The 21,459-nt window shown below is 44.3% G+C and overlaps 1 protein-coding gene across 1 annotated transcript in view; it reads right to left on the bottom strand.

Annotated features, from left to right (window-relative positions):
• Positions 1-372: 372 nt before the first annotated feature.
• LOC139060008 (uncharacterized) overlaps positions 373-21,459 on the bottom strand; it is a 102,943-nt gene continuing 81,856 nt past the window's right edge. The window contains exon 9 of the mRNA XM_070538686.1: positions 373-2,869. The gene's annotated coding sequence lies outside the window, so the exon portion shown is untranslated. The remainder of the gene's footprint in view (positions 2,870-21,459) is intronic.

Genomic DNA, 21,459 nt, shown 5'->3' with positions numbered 1-21,459 from the left:
TGAAATATTCATCTTCGATTCACTAAACTCACGATTATTCGATTCACTTCAAAATATTGCCATTCGAACCCTCCTAGCTATAAGCATATATTCGTTACACACTGATATCAGTAAAAAACATTATACAGGGTTATACATATCTGATAATATTTTACAGCCATATTCGTTACATTGTGGTTCAACTGTATTCGCATATCCATAAGAGGATGCTAGGGTGTTTGAAAAGGAATGTTTTTTGTGCTAGTTGTCTTGCCTGTAAGTTACAGAAGCTCAGTCTGTAAGCTGGTGGTGGTGGTGGTGGTGGTGAATTGTAGCAACAGGCGGGTTTAGCCTGGCGAACAAGGCCGGCAATGTAAGCTGACCATACCAAAATCGTAGCATCTACATGCCTTTGTAGAAACCAAAAAGTTTATTAGGTTAAAATAAAAAGCTGTTCAGCTGCCAACGATTAAAAAGAGAAAACTTTACTGTTTTTTCCCTGACATACATAGAAAATGAATGTCTTAGAAAATGCAAATTCTGGCAATAACAAAATATGGAATTTTGTTTATACCCTAGTCAAACAATGTGCACTCCATTGGTAAAGGACAGTACGACACAGATGCAGTGCAGAACACTTATAATGATATCCTGCAACATTAAATCATGTATTGCTAGAAACAATCTATTTTAACAATGTAAACTTTTTCTTTTGTATTACTAGAAACAATTCTGCTTGACAATGTAAACTTTTTGCAGTGGCTGCACACAAAAATAAACTGGACATGATAATGCATTTGTCAGCTTCAACATATAAAATCCTGGCTTCTGAAAAAGTACTTTCTAAGAGAACAGGTCATTGCATTGAACAAAATTAAGATATGCAGGTGGCACCAAGCCCAACTCTATTCTTCATCCATAATAATACCACACAACATTAAATAACATACTGTTGAAAACAATGAACCAATCATTTTAACAATGCAGACTTTTGCTTTTGTATAGCTAGACACAATCACATTTCAGCAACGCAAACGTTTGCACTGGCTGTATGCAAAGATGAACTGTATATGATAATGCAATTGTCAGCTTTACGATACAATAAATTTCTGGCTTGTGAAAAAGGTGCTGTCCAAAAAAAAAACTGATCACCAACAGAACATCACAATATGCAGGTGGCACTAAATTTAACTCTAACCGTTGGTGAACACACCCATAAATGCACTCTGCAATTAGGTACGTAACCTTAGGCATTCCAAAGAGCTGATGTTAATGCATATGCAGCGAGTAAGTGCAACACACAGTGTGACTGTCAAGCTCTGCATGTTGCAGAACTAAGCACATATTTCCAATGAGCTAAGCCTTATTCAACATGGTTAACACTTTGAACACTGACCAATATTTAGTTGTGCAAATAACAACATTACAGTCTTCATTTCTTGCAACTTAGTTCTTATGATGCAGTTAACATTGCAGCACAGGTTCTCACAGAGTCACTGAGGTGTCTCAAGAGCTTAATGATAATGCATCCTGCCGAATTACAGAAATTACATGTCGGTAGAGAGATATATGCCTGGTGCTTTAGCAACAATTGTCTCTGTTCAATTAAAGATAGGGGACATGAGGCAAGCTGATAACTTTTGCTGGCAAAGATCCACAGCAGTTGTGAAAATCAGAAGCTGCATGATACCTGCCAATATTGTAATTAGTAACATTATGACTTTAGTAACATTATGATGCATGTTCTAATCATAAAATCATAAAGAAGTCAGCCAGCATGCAAAGCAAAATCATTTGCTATAAGGTATGCACATGTCACAAGTTCAGAGAAATTTATTTCGACTCAAAATGCATGTTGAAATACATAGAATTTCACTATGCATTTGAGACTCCACTTCTCCAAACTGCTGCTAGATACAAAGCTTCCAAGCATTATGCTTTGTGTACTACTAGTGGACTTTCATTCTGCAATTACATGCTACCTGAATTTATTGATTAAAAGCTAACTAGTGAAGATTACTTATTGAGCATATTGGCAACTTACACAAATTATGATGTTTGCTACTGTTATGAATCTAGGCCAGCAAAAATGACCATTTTGTCTCAAATCCCTTGCTATTAATAATCACACATTCATCACTGTAACACCCTGTGTAACAATAGTCAACTATAATGATGAAATTTTCTGGCACGTGATTATTGTTACCAACAGACTGCACTGTACAGCACATACGCTTCGTCTGTCACTCATTCCTAGAATTGCAAGCATAGTTGGCAAGCACTAAAATAACTCTGCTAGTTATGCCTCACACTCGCCTCTAGAAAGCAAACTGAAGAAAGGCAAAAGTAACAAGTTCTAGGTCTGGGCACATTGGTAATCTATTCCAGAGAAAACTTGAAGTACAGCCAAGAAACAGGCACACAATAAATAGTAACAAATGACACCTAAGTGAACTTGTGTTAACATATATACTAATTGTGTCCCTGTGCCCTTTGCTGTTTTCCAAGTTCTCCTTACATACCAACAGTCTTGAGAAGATGGCATGTGTGATATCAATACAGCAATGCCATCTTATATGATGTTGTTTTTTTTCGTAGCTGCACGTCAGTTTAACTTCGAAAGTATCATGCCCGAAAGCTCTTCGCGAAAAATGTTGCACCACAAAGCATTTGACAAGCAATACCCGTTTCACATTTCGAGATCTTTCCTCGTCAGTTCAGTCGGGCATCCCACATATCTTGTATGTCTGAAGCACCGTCTTCTGCAGCTCCAGTATCAGCAAAAGGTATTGGTGCAGCCTGCTGTGAAGAGCTGTCATTCCCCATGAAATGCCAGGTAGCCTCCATCCGGACTCAGTACCATTCTCGTTCTTTCTTGCATATGTTTGCTCTGCACTAAGCACATACAATAATTTACTATTTAAAATTCACACGAAAACATTTATCAACTGTACCTCTTGTAAAAATAATTTTATATCATGCATCAAGAAAAAGTGTGGGGCTCACACCATGACAAAAACAACACAGCAACCTCCTGAATGTTACAAGGGCAAATAGGACCTTAGCCCATTCGAAATACACAAGTGTACCGACAGAGCGAGTAAATAAAATCAGATTTAGTATGTGCAGTTAACGTCCAATTTTTTCGGACTTTCCGGGAACTGTGAAAACATCTGAAATGACGAATGCATGCCTTTAACTGCCCTCAAGTGTGCAAATCGCCACAGCCACATCCGAAATAACTTTAAAGACCTACCAGTACAATTATTAAGTGTCTTGGCGCTTGTACTGTGAGAGAAGGTGGGTGCTTGCATGTATAATTAGGGAACACATTTTATGTCCTGTGACAGTGGCCACTTTGCACTCTTGGTATGCTTCACCGCAATACAGTGCATATGCTTGATTGCATACCATCACTGCATTGCAATAAATCTGACTTTCGGAAACTGGTGTTACGGAATGCTTTAGACACTTGACGTGCATTTCACACTTTGACGCCATCGGCGAGGATGACGAAGGCGGAGTGGGCACTATTGCTGACTCGCAACGAATCGTGTAAGTGAAAATGTGGCACTGAACAGCTGGAAGCTTGATAGTGAATGTAAAAGCAGCTAAGCCTAACGACAGCACAAAGCTACTATGGGCTGCCAGCGGATGGACATGCGAGAACGCTTGTTCATTGCAGCAAGATAACCAAACGGTGGCAGTAGTGGCTTCAATAAATGCCGTTTTGGACCTGTGGTTGTGGCAAAACGTCAGAAACATTTTACAACGTAGGGTCTCAGCGTACGAAATTTTAGATGTCTTTATACATTGGCTCTATGGGTTATGTGGCAGTGCCGCGAAGACGTCCGAATCGGGCATGTCTGAAAAATCAGTCATTCAACATAACGGTAATACTAGAAATGAAATGGGAAAGAACATGACGATAGGAAGCTTTGTCTGCCAGACTACGATCACCATCGACCATCTCCTGTTAACAAAGCAATTTTATCCCCACCGGAACATCCACTCTGGTTCATCTATTGAGAAACATTCAACAGCAGTAAAATGTGGTTTACCCCTGCTTTGCGTTTATACAGAAAGAGAAACAGAACTATTGAACAGAACTATTGTCCTCAATGGTAGTGCTGCAAGTGCTTGGTTTCAGAATGCTCACATCTAACGGCTACTGGGTTCCCTATGTGGCAGGGACGGAACTCCCTCATGTTTGATCAAATTCCAGAACCTCGAAGGTCATCATATCGAGGTAAGATTTCACAAGCAATTCATCTGCTAATTACAAAAACAAAAATTTAGACCAAGTTTTGTAGCCATGAGCTGGAGAGAGAGAGAGAGAGAAACAACTTTACTGGTCCATTGTGAACTGAAACGCGTTAAGCGTCTGATGGGGTGGCTCCCTCTTCGCGGGCTCCATATGCTTCCAGGGCCGCCTGGCCCCTGTGGATCAGTTGGAGCTGGTCTTCCAGGGCGGGGCTGGACAGCATGATCTCCCATCGCTCGGAAAGAGTGGGGATAGCAGGGGGGTTAGGTATGGGTATAGGTGGGGGGTGGTCAATGGAAAAATTGCACTCTCCTATGACGTGCCGAAGGGTGCCTAATGCATTGCAGTGAGGACATGTGTTCTTATATCTCTCTGGGTACATTTTGTTCTGGAGGCAGGGGTGGGGAAAGGATCCTGCCTGGATTTGCCTGTATATTGTTTGTTCGGCTCTGGTCAAGGAGTGGTGGGGGTGCGGGAATGTCTTCCTGCCGTCCCTGTAATATCTGACTATATCTCTGTAATTTGTGATGGGTTGCCATCCCCTTGCCTCCTCCTCGTTGGCCCGGGAGTTTAGCGCTCGGGCCTGTTGATGAGCATATTCATTGCCCTCAACTAAGGAGTGAGCCGGGACCCAAACTAATTCGATTGCTTGTTTAGGAGGCGTAGCTTTACCAAGAATTTTTAGTGCCCCAAGGGACACCCAGCCAGATCTGTAGTTCTTGTATGCAGCTTGTGAGTCCGTGGCGATCTTGGTGACGTTTGGTTGCAGGAGTGCGAGAGCTATCGCTGCTTCTTCTGCTTCCTCCGAAGACGGAGTGTAGATTGATGCGCAGGTGACCAGCTTTTCTAGCCCGGTGACCACGACTGTTGCCCTCGTGGAGCGTTTCGATAGAGAGGCGTCTGTATATAAAACAGTGTCGTCTTCCTCCAGGGTCCTGAAGATGGCTCTTGCGCGGGCGTCGCGTCGTCCGGCATGCCTTGTGGGGTTCATGTTGCGTGGTAGTGGTTTGCATTCCAACTTCTCACTCAGCTTTTCGGGTAATTGGTCGTGGCGGGTGTAGTGCGATTCTTGCCATCCTAGCTTGCGGAGGACGCTTCTGCCCGCCTTGGTCTGGCTAAGGCGTACCCTTTGATTGGATAGGTGGGCTTCAACGAGCTCGGCTACTGTGTTGTGGACTCCCATTTGAAGTAATTTTGTCGTGGATGAATTTATGGGAATACCCAGGGCCTGCTTCGTGGCTTTCCTGATTATTGCGTCAAGTAGTAAGCCGTCCTTCTTGAGGAGCTGCAGGTACGGCGCCGCGTAGACGATTCGTGATATAACAAAGGCCTCAACGAGGCGCAAGGTGTCCGATTCCTTCAGACCCCTCCACCTGTTGGCCACTCGTCTGATCATGTTCAAGATTTGGTCTGACGTGAGCTTCATTTTTCTAATCATGGCTGTTGCCTTGCCGTCTGCCTGGATCAGGAGGCCCAGGATCCTGAGTTGTGGTACCGGGAGGATCCGGTTCCCTTCCAAAGTGATTTCTATATTTTCTGCTTGGGTACTTGATGCACGTGGTCTGACAACGGTCAGCTCCGATTTTTGAGGCGAACAGCAAAGGCCACATGTCTTCACATAGCTGTTGATCGTGTCAGCCGCTTTTTGGAGCGTGTTTTCTATCCAGCCATCCGACCCTGCCCTCGCAGTCCAGAGGGTGATGTCGTCGGCATATAATGCGTGGCCCAGACCATCTATTGATTCGAGAAGCTTGGGCAACGGCAAGAGAGCCATGTTAAATAACAGGGGGGAAAGGACCGAACCTTGCGGCGTTCCTCGATCCCCCAGGTAGATCGGTTGGGATGTCTCCTCTCCTATTCTGATCCTTGCCGTTCGGTCACGAAGAAAGTCTCGGATGTAGTTGTAAGTTTTCACTCCACAACCCGTGTTGCGCAGGTTGCGGAGGACACTTTCATGTGTGACGTTATCAAATGCCCCTGTGAGGTCTAGCGCTAGTATCGCTCGCGGCGCCTGCTTCGTTGCTCGCTTAATTACCAGTTCGTTGAGTTGTACGAGAACATCCTGGGTGCCCAGGTGTTGCCTAAAGCCATACGATGTCTCTGGCATCTGATCGGTGGCATCAAGATGTCGCTGCAACCTCTTAAGTACCATACGTTCCATGACCTTCCCCACGCAGGACGTGAGGGATATCGGTCGCATGTTGTCGATGTGAGGTGTCTTCCCAGGCTTGGGTATGAAGCGGACTTCTGCCTCTTTCCATTCGTGTGGAAGATTGCCAGACTCCCAGACCCGGTTCATATACTCGAGCAGCTGTCTGCGGGCCTTGTGCTCGAGGTTGTTAAGTAACTTGTAGGTAATGGAATCGGGTCCCGGCGCGCTGCCCCTGTTGCTCTCGGAGATTGCTGAGATCAACTCGGTGTCAGTGAATGGCTTATCTAACGCTTCATTGGTAGGTCCTGCGTAGTCGGGAGGTGTGATATCACCCTTCTCCGTTTTCAGGTACTTGGCCTTCAGGTCGTTGACGAGTTTGTCGGCACCCCCAGTATAGTTGTTGAGGGTGCGTGTGAGGCTTCGATTAGTGGCGCTCTTGCTGCCGAGAGCTGGACAAGAAACTAAACAGCAATGCCATGGTACGAGCGTGACCAAAAAGAATTTAATGCCGTGGTCTAAAGGCCACCATTCCAGATTGAGGAAGCCATGATAACACCGAAGTGCAAAAAGTGCTTTCCTCTTATTTTGTGCATGCACCATGTGTGCTGGCACAAAGTGTTTCAGTGAATGCACAGTATACTTGTAAATTCTGTTGAAGACAAAAAATTGCACATTGTGATGTGAACAAAGTTCAAAGAAACCTTATTTACCTAGGGTGCAAAAAAACAAGCACACAAGATGCAACCAAGGGCGGAAGAAAGCTACAAGCAGCAGGGTACCCTTGTTCTATCATAGCTGTAGCAGCAGAAACCCTCCTTGACGGGTAAGCGGAAAGCAAAGCTGCTAGTGGAAAAAAAGCCGCAGGTTGTTCCGTACATGCATAAAGTGGTCCACAATTTAAAGAAAGTGGCCAGCAGGTACAAAGTACTTATTGTTTTTTCGGCTCCACGGAAGCTTGCTGGCCTGTGCTAAGGCATCGCAGACCTGCAGAAAATCACCTTTTGTGGTAAAAATCATAAAAGGCTGTATGTCTTCTTGCCGGTCAAACAGTGGGCAACGCAGCAGCAAAATGGGCAGCGTGCTTAGGAGCCCCTTTTCTACGTATTCCAGGTTGCGGCTCTGCTGGCAAAGTGCGAGCTTTTGTTGGGCTGCCACACTGCAACTGCCTCATGGAATCACAATATAGGATGGCTTCACATCCCGTTATCGGATCCTGGTGACAAGTTCCACGTCAACAAGATATCGAGCCCTGGCATCACAGCGTACACACGGGATCAGTCATGGATGACGTCGGCTCACGTGACCCTGCAGGAGGTGAAGCTACCACCATGCTATTCCAGTGGGCAACGCAGCAGTGAAATGGGCAACATGCTTAGGAGCGCCTTTTTCTACGTATTTGAGGTCGTATTTGCCGACGGCCTGCTATTGCAGCGATAATAGGTTTGTGCTGCTGCTGCCTTGCCCACTGTGTTTTAAATGCCTTCTTGCTCGACTTAAAGATATTCCTGTAAATCTTTTGCTTTGTGGAAACATTGGGGCCAACCCTGGCCCTACCGAGAAGGAAATATTGATGGAACTTCTTGCTGGTCAAAATTAATTGAAAACAGCTATACAAGATGTACAGGCGTCTCAGAAAGAGATTGGCAAGCAAGTCAGTTCATTAACTGATCATGCTGATGGTTTAGAGCACCAACTGAGCAACCTAAGTGTAGTTACCCGTGAAAAATGAAAGAAAAATAAAAGAAACCAAAAGAAAGAACTAGGAGGGAGAATCAGCAAATTATATGTCTAAGAAATAGAATTCTTTGCGATCCGATGTTTTTGAACAATTGTCTGCGTAATGAGCCACTTGGGGGTGGGGGGGGGGGTGGGCATGATTAGCCGTGGCGGTGAGTGCAGATCTAGCCTCCATTGTTGAAAAACTAGATGACCTAGAAAATCATGGTCGAAGAAACAATTTGGCCATTTACGGACTCGATGAACCAAGCAATGAATCTTCTCACGATCTTGAAGGGAGAGTAAAAGATTTGTTTCACAGCAATCCGGATATTCCCATGGCAAATATAGAAAAATTCCATGGAATTGGAAACAGAAATGTTAGCCATGCACACATGCTTGGGTTGCTTGATTATCGTGAAAAAATGTCAATTTCGAAGGCTGCATTCAAATTGAAGGATACAGCTGTTTCAATATCACAAGATTTCTCACGTAGAGATTGAGAAATTCGAAAGAAGCTATGGAACAGTTCTACTCTAGAAAGAATTAATGGCTCGAAAGTCAAACTTGTGCACAATAAACTGAGCATAGACAGTGTAATCTTTGGCTGAGATGAAAAGAAAAGTGCACATGTCCAACGAAAAAAAAAATGTTTTGTACAAAAGCCTCAGGAGCTTAATATACTTAACGTGAACTACCGGAGTGTTGTTAACAAAGTCACAGAACTTGAGGGAATATTGGTGGCCCATAACCCTGGAATAATTATTCTCACTGAAACATGGTTAAATGATTCTATAAAAGATAACCAATTTGTTCCTCATGGGTACAATGTGCACAGGAAAGATCGAGGGAGCAAAGGTGGGGTAGTTGCTTTGCTGTTCAAGGAGCGCTTAGAATATTGAGAATGCCAGATATACCGAACATTGAGGGCATATTCTGTAAAGCTTATCATGGCGCAATTAGATATGTATTGAGAGCACTTTACCGACCACCAATTCCTCTCCTGATTTCCTTGCTCATTTGCAAAGTTACCAGATTCATGTGAAGCCTGGTGATCAATTAATTCTGGGCGGAGACTTCAATATGCCAAACGTGGACTGGCCAACCTTCACACTTAACGTTTCTAATGACAAGCTACAAGAAGGTTTGTTTCATCTGATTTTTTCTTTTGATCTATGGCAAGTAGTTGACAGTTTCACTAGAATACACGGTGACTGCTGCTCCATCCTTGGTTCTAAGTGGTTCTATTACGGGGCAATCAAAGTGCGAAGTACTGCCTAGAATTTCCGATCACTATGCTGTGCTGCTGACCCTTTTGGGCGTCTCTGTGAACAAGTCCATTGATGTCCCTTTCGTGCTCAACTTCTCGCGCTCAGATGATGTCGCCATATTGGACATGCTTTCGTTTAGTTTTGACTCATTCCAGGGCAGCAGCGCAGACATTCATACACTGTGGAATCAATTTAAATATATTGCAAATGATTGCATAAAGCACTTTGTTCCTTGCATGTTAAAGAAAAGCAAAGGCAAATCTCCTTGGATTTCTCGGGACACATCACAATTAAGAAGTCAATTAAAGTGCCTGAAGACAAAAAGAGGTACCGCAAGAGACTTGGACACTTTGCTTACTAAAATTTCCAAACTCTCTTTCGAGCTAAAAAAGAAAGTTTCTTCAGACAAGCAATGCTACTTTGGGGAGAAACTTCGTACACTTATTTCAACATCTCCTGAAAAGTTCTGGGGGCTAATTTCTCCCAGTAAGCAAATTAATTATGCTTTTGTCATAAATGGTGTTTTGAGTGATGATAGTGCAGTAATAGGAGATGCATTTAGCTTACACTTTATATCTGTTTACACAGATATATTAATGATATGACAGTATTAATGCACATTTGTCTATGCAACGATTCCTGCACGTGTGAGCCAGATCTTTTCCAAATCCGCATTCTTGGTAAAAGCAAAGATTCCCTGGCATGGGAATTAATGGAGGCCTATTTCATCAACATTAAATATGATGTCTGTGTCAGCAATAAATCTGTGGCTTTATGTAGCACTGAACAACAGTTTCTGCACTGTATGATTGGATAATGATGCAAACTTGTTTTAGTATTGTACGCAAACGTATGTGCCCATATGACCACCTTCGCCTATAAATAAGATCCTATCTACTTTCAATAAACTTCTTTTTTTTGGTACACACATACAGCATAAAGCGCTTATAATGCAAGTCACTGGCATCTGGAATTTCCACACTATAAGCAGCACCGCACTATAACAAAAACAACATTTTTCAAAGACTGTGCATGTGCAAAACATGTCGACCAAGCAGCCACGTGTCTGGGAATCGAACCATACAACTGGACATTATGCCCGGACTTTCGTAGGTGAGGTGGTTCCTCCACTTTCCAAGTACCTCACAGCCACTGCAACGCATTTCGTGACTCTGCCCCAAACCGCGAAGTTGGCCACCGACTCCCGACAAGACAGCACTGGTTAGGCCTAACTTGCGGGGGTGTCGGGCAGGATGTCGTCATGGGAAGCTCGCTCTTGATATACATTCGTACCCACAGAAAAACACATGGAGATCTGGCATGAGATGTGCACAGACCGCACTCACAGCAGCGCACTGGAAGCGGGGTTTGTGGGCACTGAGCCAGTAACTACTGCAAATGCGTACAGCTAAAGTTCATATCTGCTTGTACTAGTAGGAATGGCGAAAGCTTGCATGCAAACAAGATTCTGAACTGATGAATTTACAAAACAGAGTTTAGTCTGACAGTGTCACAGAGTCAAGGTCACATGCATGATATCTGCACTTCCGAGATGATGCGCAGCACAACGGGCGAACGTGAAACACACTCGTGGCCTCAACCAGTTTTTCCACGGTGCTTTGTGAAAAACAACTGATTTTACTATTGAAATTCATTTTATTAGCCTGTACAATATTTCAGTAATTTTTTCAACCACGTTTGCGTCTGAAAAATCAGTCGGCAACTGTACTTAGTTTCTGCATGCAAACTGAAGAGCCAAAGAGCGACAATGCACACACATTCGGTGTGGATCATGTGCCAAAGAACGAAATCAGAGACACACACTTCGTTACTCTCAGAACAAAAGACGGAGGAACCATTCCACACGTCAGCAAAATCAGAGTCCTTGGAATGCTCATTGAGAGCAACAGCTCTAACGCCGCGACAGTGGAGAAGATCGTGACAAAGTCTAATAATGCCTTGAATCTCATACGACGCGTAGCAAACAGACAACATGGCCTTAAGGAAGAAAATCTCCTCAAGCTAACACACGCCTTTGCGCTATGCCACTTCACCTACGAGGCGGCCATGCACAGATGGAAGGTAGCGGAGAAGGACAAACTCAATGTACAACTGAGGAAGCTAGTCAAACTAGCACTGGGAATCCCCAAGAACACCGAGACAGAGCTCCTGCTGCAACTGAGGGTGCACAATACACTTGAAGAAATCGCCGAAGCTCAAGAACGGGCTCAATGGACAAGACTCTCTGGAACCAAACCAGGTAGAGAAATCCTAGCCAAACTAGGTCATGACACCACAGTAATGGAGAATCTATATCGAAGCGTTCTGACGGACACATGCAACTCCTACACAGTTCGCCCACTCCCGCGGAACATGAATCCCGCGCACCATCAACCCAGAAGGCTGACACGCGGATCGTTCATCCTGCGCGAAATACGTGATAAGAAGATCTTAGCCTGTTTCGTAGACGCGGCACAGTACCCGACCAGGAAGGCTTTCGTTGCAACCACGATCAATAAGCAGGGTCAAGTCACAAACGCTCTCACAGTCAAGACCCACAAGTCCGAGATAGCAGAACAGGTCGCCATCGCACTCGCGCTCACAGACCCGACCACCACCGACGTCTACAGCGATTCACGCTCGGCCGTCAAAGCCTTTCAGAAAGGAGCAATTGCAAGCCAAGCTCTACAAATAATCAATAGATCTGCACCGCTGCAGCATCACACCATCTGCTGGTTCTCGGCACACCTCGGAGATATCGAGGATGCCCCTCGCAATCTCAATGAGATGGCTCACAGGAGCGCGCGAGACCTAACCCTCCGCGACGCCACTTATTCTGGTCGTGACCATCCCAGCGAGAATCGTGACCCTCCCTCCACATATAACGAGATAAAAAAGCACTTTTATCTAGACCACAGAATATACAGCACACCTCGCAATAAGCTCACCAGGCCTCAAGCCCTCACGTTCAGAATGCTTCAAACAAACACGTACCCCACGCAGAACAGACTACATCACTACATGACTGACCTATACAAAACATCATATTGTGAAAATTGCCATAGCACACTAGACGTACATCACTTGCTCTGGCCGTGTGGTCGGACCCACGCAAACAAGGATCAAGACTCCGCCAGGCTACAAGAAGCATTACGCAGCACAGACCTGGCGGAGCAGCTCTGGGCCATCCAGCGAGCCCACGATGCGGCCAGGGAGTTACAACTCCCGGTCCCAACGTGGGAGTAGCCCGCTCTATGGGACCTTGCGTCCTGTAGCTCGCAGGACCTTTCATTAAAGTTATTCAATCAATCAATCAATCAATGTGCAGTTGACACGAAGCCAAAGCAAAAGGCTACTCCATCGCGTAGACAACCCATGTGTGTCTGTTGAGCCAGCCCACTGCCACCGCGTCCACGCCCCCCCCCCCCCCCCCCGCCTTCCTTGTTCGTTTGATAGCTCCGCATCTCCTTCTCATCCTCCCCCGCATCAGCCTCGTTGTTCTCTCCTCGGCCGGCGCACTTCATCGAGAAGTGCGCTTGCTGCCTCCCTTGGCTTGTCTGCATGATTTTAAAAAACCACATCATAATCAGTATTCTATCTCGCACAGCTGCTCTATAAGCCGTAGCAAACTCTATGGGAAAATAAACAGGAGTCAGGAAAGTCTGTATTATATGTTATCCTGCACTAAAAAGGGGTTATAAGCGGTCTGAGCTGTACTATCAAATACGAGCAACTTTAGAGATAGAATGGTGTGGCAATGTAACCTGCATATACTGCATGTCATATAGTATGGCATATAGCTAACATATACCTAAATATGTAGAGAGCCTCACGGTGAATACAACAGCAAAAATACGCTTGGAGTGTCCATATAGTTGCAATCGCGATACAAGCATAGCGGAGCAGCATGCTTCAAGTGTTGCCAATGAGGAATGACATCACTCACCTATTCTACAAAGAATAAGCAGAGGCAGGCGATAACATGGGGAATTGTACTGATGCGATTCGCTGCAATGCAGTTTAACTTAACATAATAAATTATGCAGTTAATTCAGATCGCTTAAAACAGGCCCTTGATGGTCACTAGGACCTACACTATCAACTAAGTGCATTCACACACAATCAGCAAAATTGCTTTGGGGTCCCTTCAACCCTTGCACCCCCAATTCCAAAACAACTTGGGAACCCACCTTTGCACTAACCCTCCTTCTCCTGTATACTACACTCGTTTTGAATTTTTTGTTCTTTTTTTTCAGCACATCCCGTGCTTCTCCCAAAGCGACTCCTGAAAAAGGAATATTGCATAGCCATTGCGCCATCTGTGCAGAGGTCAACTAAAACATACAAGATGTTAAAAAATTTCTGAGAGTAGGTGGAGCGCTTGTCCCAGTGCTTTGTTGCTGTCTCAGCAGGGCAGCCAGGGGGACCAAGTGTGATAGGTCTATCTGCACATGTTGACTGATAAAGGAATATATGTACAGCTGACAAATTCTGAATTTGGAGAAAGCAATTATGAAGAGCCTGCCTCTATGTAGCATGAAAGGTCCACTGAAGCAACAAAGGGGGAAAAAAAAGTGCGGGCTGAGGATCGGCATGGAAACCATGTTAAAGGGACACTAAAGCGGAACAATAAATCAGTTTAGACTAATGAAGCATTGATTGAGAACCCTGCAGGCAGTCATTTAAAAAAAATAGTTTGATTATTGGATGAGAAAATGAAGGTCCAAGTATCAGTATTTGAATTTCGCGCCGAAACCCCAGCGCCGGTACGTCAGCGTGACGTCAGGAATTCCAAAGTATGTTTTCGCATTTGGGCTTCGTTGGCTGAATAAAGGTTCCCTAAACTTGCCATGTTTATTTTTGGTTCCTTTAGAACACAATGTAGTCAATCTGTACCGCTACATATAATTAGTAGGCCCTAGAAGATGCCATCAAAATCCAAGACGTCACAGCTCCCAGGTGCGGGAACTTAAGTAGGCGTCGCCACCCGTATTTTGTTCTTGCGCTTTTTCTGGCTTACCAAACGTCTTATCATTGTAAGAGTGGTGTTTTTGGTGTTGTAGAACGGTAATTTACTGATGCAGAAGAAATCATTTTTTACTTTAGTGTCCCTTTAATATAGTGTGCCAAGTCTGTCCACAATTTACCACATGAAAGAATTTATGTACAACAGAAAGCTGAGGATGTTAGCTGGTATTCACAGTATGGATATACAGGCATGCAATGCACGGCCACAAGCAGAATGAGAAGGGCAACAAAAGTGCTTACTACACTTGAACCCTGCGATAATGAAATTGGCTGGGCAAGCGAAAAAATTTGCTTTTGTGAGAAATTCGTTGTAGCGAAATGAAACAGCACAAAACAGGGAATGTATCGCAAAACAAAATTTTACTGCCCAAATTCCACTAGCTTACTTTGGCAAGCCTTGCTTGAGCCTACAGAACAGCACTTCTGACAGCACAATGTGTGCCCGATGCATCACTAAGCGATGGCGGCACTGCCATGGAGCCATATTCTTGGTCAATCGGTTTTCGGGATGCAATCACTTTCATGCAACTCAGCACCAGATGTGGAGCAACAGTGTTTCATGCATGCAGCAGCATTCCTCCAGGGCACGCTGTCACCCGCAGAGGCACAGAACAAAAGTGATCACATCTCGTACCCCTGAAAGTGATCGACGGAGAATATAGCCTCTTTGTGTAAACCTATGTCCAGCGATGCCAAATCTGCATACGATGACTGTTGGGTGATACCGACACCAGTGTTCCTGAAGCAAGGGATGCGTATTCTCGGATGTTTGCTCAATCATGGTCGGATGCATGGCAGCAGCCCACGCAGCAGCCGCCAGCTCAAGCGCCATAAACAAGTCCATGTCGGTGAAATGCGGATTTCTTTGTTTTGCTGCACTTTTGTCACCAACCCGCAGATTATGCACTGCACTAGGTACACAACAACCCTTGTCACATGTCGGTAGAGACATGTGGCCGTGCCATTTTAAAGGGCGATCAACAAACAAGATGGCAGCCATGACAAGTCTCCGATGCATGTGATCGCTTCCAGTGCATGAGATCGCTTATGGTGATTGGTTGTTTTTGTAAACAAAAATGGCAGCGCCCATGCAATTGAATAGGGTAGTACTTTATGCAATTTTAAGTGTGAAGAAAAGGCACTTGAACACTTTTTGGAGTTTGCTAGCCTTGTGCGAATAGGCAATATGTGGGGTAACGTTTCGGCAAATTTCGTTAGTGAGGGGTTGCAGTTCAGCGACATTTCATTGTCAAGAGATATAAAATGCATTAATTCCTATGGGTACTCACCAGGGATACAAAAATATTTCACTGTCGCAGCAATTTCATGGTCGTGAAATTTTGTTATCATGGGTTTCGACTGTATCAACTAAAAGGTTGCACTTCTGCCACTGTGTTACCTTTTAGTTTTTAGTCCGCATTTGTGCTGTCGTTCTCATTCTTCTTCTATGCGTGCTTGGCACGCCTGCATCTTCATAACATGAAATAAATTTATGAACTGTTCATGAATTCTGAATTGGGAGAAACACTGGAGAATCAGCTTCTATGTGACATAAAATCTCAGCTGAACCAACACGCGAAAGAGTGCAGATTTTTGGGCTAGTTGGTTCATTGCATCAATTGAAGTTATAGCACTGGATTGACACGGACAAGAAAGACGACAGAATGTGCACTATTCTATCGACCGAATTTTATTTCAGAAAAGCATGATACTTATACCGGTCAAATGAGTGGAAATCATCGCATGCACAACCCAACATTTTCCAGATAGGCAGTGTCCTTTCTGCTTAGAGTAATCGACAGAGCGCTGACACAGTGAGCACCTTCTTTTGCAATCAAGCTTGCTTCTACAATTTCCCTCGTACCTTTATCTGTACTTTTAAACACGACTACACAATCTCTAATCAGTGGTTTACACCCATAATCATCACAATGCATGGAGACATGTCCATCTCAATAACAGTTCAATTTTTGCTCGTGTTCCCTTAGCCTGTCATTGATGCATCTGCCTGTCTGCCCTATGTACACTTTGCCGCACGAGAAAGAGAAGCAATAAACGACACCTTGTGCGCTGTGCACAAATGGCGGCCGAATGTTCTTCGCGCATCCTCGGCGCATTTTTCTCAATGGATTGGTAGCCTTACATATGCTTCATAACCTTTTGTGGAACTGAAAATACAACGTCCACTTTCACTTTTCGGGCCACCTTCTTTAAAGCATGCGATATCCCATGCATGCACGGTACAACCACCTTCTTTCTCCTTTCATGGCTGCACTTGCACTTACCACCCAGTTCCCCTAGTTGTTGCAGCGCATTTTCAGCCACTGATAAAAGTGCGTGGATAGGGTAGCCTGCTTCCAGTAGCCAGTCAAGCATGCATGCTTCCGTCTTTCTTGTCCATGTCAATCCAGCACTATGACTTCAATTGAAACCTGGGAGAGGCTTAGGAACAGTTCGGGGGTGGGGGGCAGCAGTGGTGGAACTGCCATTTGACCTCCTGGCACAAGTCAAATGCCTGTTAAATCTAGATTTGAAAGATCTGATTTTGGTGCAGTGACAAGTACTTTAGGCATGATGTCCAACATACATCTGCATACCATATATGGTCTGAATTTTGACTGAAATAGTCAATACAGTGGAGCCAGCTTTACACACATCAATGAGACATTCAGGCTAAATATTACCTAACTAGTTTCTTTAATATAGCATAATGGCTTTCCCTGTGTGTACATTGCAGTACAAAGCTGCTTCTACCATTCAGATTTGCAACAGGTGTTGCGCAATGAGCTCGCTTCAAGTGAGCAAGAAAAAATAGGTTCGTGGAATTGGGGCACGTCAACAAGACCACACCCTAGGAAGTAGGGTGGAGAAAGCACACTAGCATCATTGCACTACCAAAAATCTAACAGCCTCAGGTGAACTCCATGACGCAGACCTTGCAGCAGTGTGATAAAAGTAATTGCGGGATAACCCCGGGAACATGCCTCAAATGATCGCCTGCAATGTGTCAGTGGCTTCAGGTGACAGCTTGGTTAATACTATGTCCAGGGAGCTATTGCAGCTGCACTGAGCACAACTGCACATGCGATGCTTGATTGCCACCAAAACTTTCCAAATTGAAATAGTTTATTGCACTTCATGAAGGAATCAGGTCTCAGCTCCACACTTTTTTAATGTATCACCTCTATATTTCAATGGCTGATATACCCAAACAGGACTTTACCGTCAGGTCTGCTACTTGCAGGTAGTAAGGTCTTCCGTTTTTGCATTCATCCCCCTTCGTGATGATGGTCTCGAACGACCTACCCTTTGAAACAGGATGGCGACAAACATTTGCATATCCTGCATAACCTAATTAGGTCTGACTATATTACAGTCTGGTACTTTGCCTATCTCTAATTTATATTGTTACAAGTTGCTGCCATGTAAAGTTACCTATACCTGTAATGATCATGCCCTCGCCTCTCTCCTGCTTTTCCCCCACCAATACTCAAACGGTGTCTTGCTTACTCGATTCTGGAAGGTGGACGTTCGCTCAGGCTCTCGATGTACGAATATGTGTAGAATGGTTGAGATGTCCACTACAGAGAGCGCAGTTGCTGCACTTCAGGGACCCCTTTCGCCTCCCAATGATGATTTCACTTACTACCTTGCATGGCGAAGTGATACAAAACGAGGCCATCATTTAGCGACACTGAAAACCAACACTAAATAAGTCTACTTTGGCATAGCATTCTTCCAAAATGCTTTTTAAATTAAATTGGGAGGGGATTAGACTGGAGAAAATGAAGGTCCAACATTCGCTGGATTTTGCACCTAAGCACTGGTACATCAAAGTGGCAAAAATTTTGGTACTCTCTCGTATACTCTCTAAAAGCAGTTTCACTCGCTACTTTCCGGTCATGCTGATCATGCACATGTCATTTGTGACCTGAAAATACTGGACGTGCAATGATAAGCCCCCAACCACACTAGCGGAAAAATGCATGCGGCATGCCGCCGCTGTTAAAATGCGAAAACGCCGTTAAAACCAGACACGTATATCGAGCAGTAGGTTGTGTCAGCATGATACCAGTTTCCTGTGTGCATGTCACTGAAGGGGCCGCTCTCATTGGTCTCCTATTGCGGCTTGCTTGCCACGGTGGCAAGCTGCGAAAAATCAGTCCAGGACCGATCCCTCCCGCAGCATGAAAAAGCTGCTGCACAGGTTTTTCTGCTAATGTGGCTGATGCATAAATGACAGGCATGCAAGGTAGACGATTGTTGTAGGTCAAAGTATGCCTCAAAGCATGTAAACTATTTTTAGAATGCACTTGCGCTGTTCTCACGCAGGAAACGTCCTCGAAAATTGCAGAGTTCTTCATTCCTTTATAATTTGGTGTAATAATTTTACGATGAATACTTAAAGGGACACTACAGGCAAGTACTAAGTTGACGTGAACTGTTTAAATACCATTCCAGAAACCTCGCAACCCTTGTTTCATGCCAAGAAAAGACTTATTTGACAAGAAAATTGCATCTGAAGGGTCCAAATACCTTTTTTGAAATTCAAATCTCCCGCCATCAAACCAGGGAAGTAATGACGTTGCATATGCCATCACCACTCTTTGCTGCCATTGGTGAGTAAAACACCGCCCTACAGACGGCAGTACCATGCCAAGCTGCTTTTTGGTCAAGTGGCATAGACCGTTCGGACATCCCGCGACATCACATGGAAATAGAATTCTCTGCTACTTGCAGTTTGTGCGAGTTTCGCGAGCCAGCAAAACCAGCACGTCACTCTGCGATAACTATTGAAACGCGAAAGCATGGGCGGCTCGGAGTCGAGCGAAAACGAAACCTTTTGACCGCCCGCGTCGTTGTCAAGGGTAATTTCAATTAGTTCTTTTTTTCATAAAGTGAAATAGAACTGAACAAGTAGCATTTTATTTCATCTTATAATACAATGCAATGATGTTTTTTGCAATGAGTGGTTCACTACTATTGACGGAATTTAAATAAGTGCTTTTGTCATCGGGCAATTACTTGAGTGTCCCGGGGGAGTCTCTAATCATGTCTGCATTTACCTCAATTTCTCGATTATTAAGGCTCTGTTCGCGATAATATTGACGCCTTCTTGAGCACTAATCTATCACTTTATCTTGACTTAATATTTGTTTTTAGTGTCCCTTTAACAGGGGTGCAACAGCTGAAACAGCTTTTGGAGCGATTTTTGGAGCAGGAAAATTCTGGTTTCAGAGCAGATCAAGGGGGGAAAGGATATTTCTGGAGCTGAAAAATTTCAAATTTGGAGCAGCTAAATTTGTTGCAGAACACTCAAAATCTGGAGCACATCAATGGATTAAGAGAGCAATTTTTATAACAGTCCTTCCCTTTTGGATTAACTCCTGCAGTTATTTTACTTTTTGTTAAATTGCCTTACATTTTGCAATGGATCTGACTTAGGTAGGGGGCAAAAAAACTGCTGTGTTCCGATGCCTAGTTTTGACCAGATACACTGAAGTGCCAATAATTTCACTCCCATAATTTGAACTACAGGATAACTTGAAATGCATTTGTGTGCAGTTGCAGCGGTGGCAGACATTTAAATCAATAGAAAAACTCAGTATTAAAAGAAAGAAAGACACAAGGTGGTTACTTCAAGCCAGATTCCCTTTCCGCCCACCAATTTTTGCAGAGACATGATGCCTGAACACAAACTTAAATTCCGGTCGAATGCTATGGTGCTTGCAGTTGTTTTTTGCTTGCACCATCCTAAGGGTATTCCGGAAAATGTCTGGCATATCTTAGAGAGTTTTCTGCATAACACATTGGCGGAAATCATGTTATGCCGATACAGTAAAACCTCGTTTTAAGTCCTGCAGTGGGCTTAAAATAGATTAATGATGATTTCAGATTACACAGGATTGAAAAAAATGTCCAAATTAACCAAATGTCAAATTATCGAGGGTGTCAAGAAAACAATAAGCAAATGCTTACTACGTCAACATGCTTTTATTTACTGAATGAATCAGCAAATCCTGCTTCTATTTTGCACAGAAGCAGTGCGGAAGCTGCAATTCTGGTCATCTCGTGACTGATTAGCGCTCGCAACGGCGAAGGCCCTGCGACTTCCTTTATAGCGCAGCCGTGGCAAGCGTCTTCATCTGAGACACGCTTTTTGCGACCGTGCGCACATCCCGATTATTTTGTCACCAGGTCCCTGCCCATTGTGATGTAGACGGTGCTCTTCATCCTTGATAGCTTTCCACTGAGTAAAAACAAAACTGCTCGTTGCCGCAACAGCTGCAGACAAAAACGCAGTTGCTGTCGACAGGCTCATGGATGGCAACCTTGCGGTTCTGAAGGCGCATGGCCGACGTGTGCACCAAGTCAAAACGGGACTACCGTTTGCTCCAACTGCGGACGAAACCACGGCCATTATCAACGCAACCGTGGATGGAGACTACGCAGTCATGAAGGTGCACTTCCAACGCGGTGCCGTGCACGGCGGTAAACGTAAGAATAAAAGCTTCAGAGGCACAAATAGGCACAAAGCATTCTGGCATTGCTGTCATTCACGTACGGTTTCCACTGATGACTATGGCGATGCGATTTCCGCCGCTTCGTTTTGTTGGATGCTGTTTCTGCTCTTTTGTGTCACCATTTGTGGTGCTCCACTCTTGCTGAGCTCCGAGAGTTGCCCGAATTAACTGGTGTGCGGCCAAATACGTCCGAATTAATAAGAGTGTCATTGCATTAAGTAATGCAAATGCCTGCTGGGACCAAAGGAAGAGTCCGAATTATGCAATATTTTAAATTAACGAGGGTCAAATTAAAGAAGTTTTACTGTACTGCATCGAAACAGCAGCTCCATTCACTTTTGGCTATATGGTTGCTTTGCTCGCTACAGGCATTTGTTCAATAATTGAAACCATAATTTGTCAAAAAACGTTTTGTAAGCCATTGTGTTTTGCCCCCTGGCACTGATTCTGCGATTTTACAAGTGTGCTTTTCCCCTATGGACGTGGCTGATGCAAAAGCGCTTCGGCGTTCACACGCTGACTGAC

Source organism: Dermacentor albipictus, chromosome 1 (genome assembly GCF_038994185.2).
Source record: "Dermacentor albipictus isolate Rhodes 1998 colony chromosome 1, USDA_Dalb.pri_finalv2, whole genome shotgun sequence".
NCBI lineage: Eukaryota > Metazoa > Arthropoda > Arachnida > Ixodida > Ixodidae > Dermacentor > Dermacentor albipictus.
The sequence above is the reverse complement of the archived record's forward strand: the minus strand, read 5'-3'. Positions and strand labels throughout refer to the sequence as shown.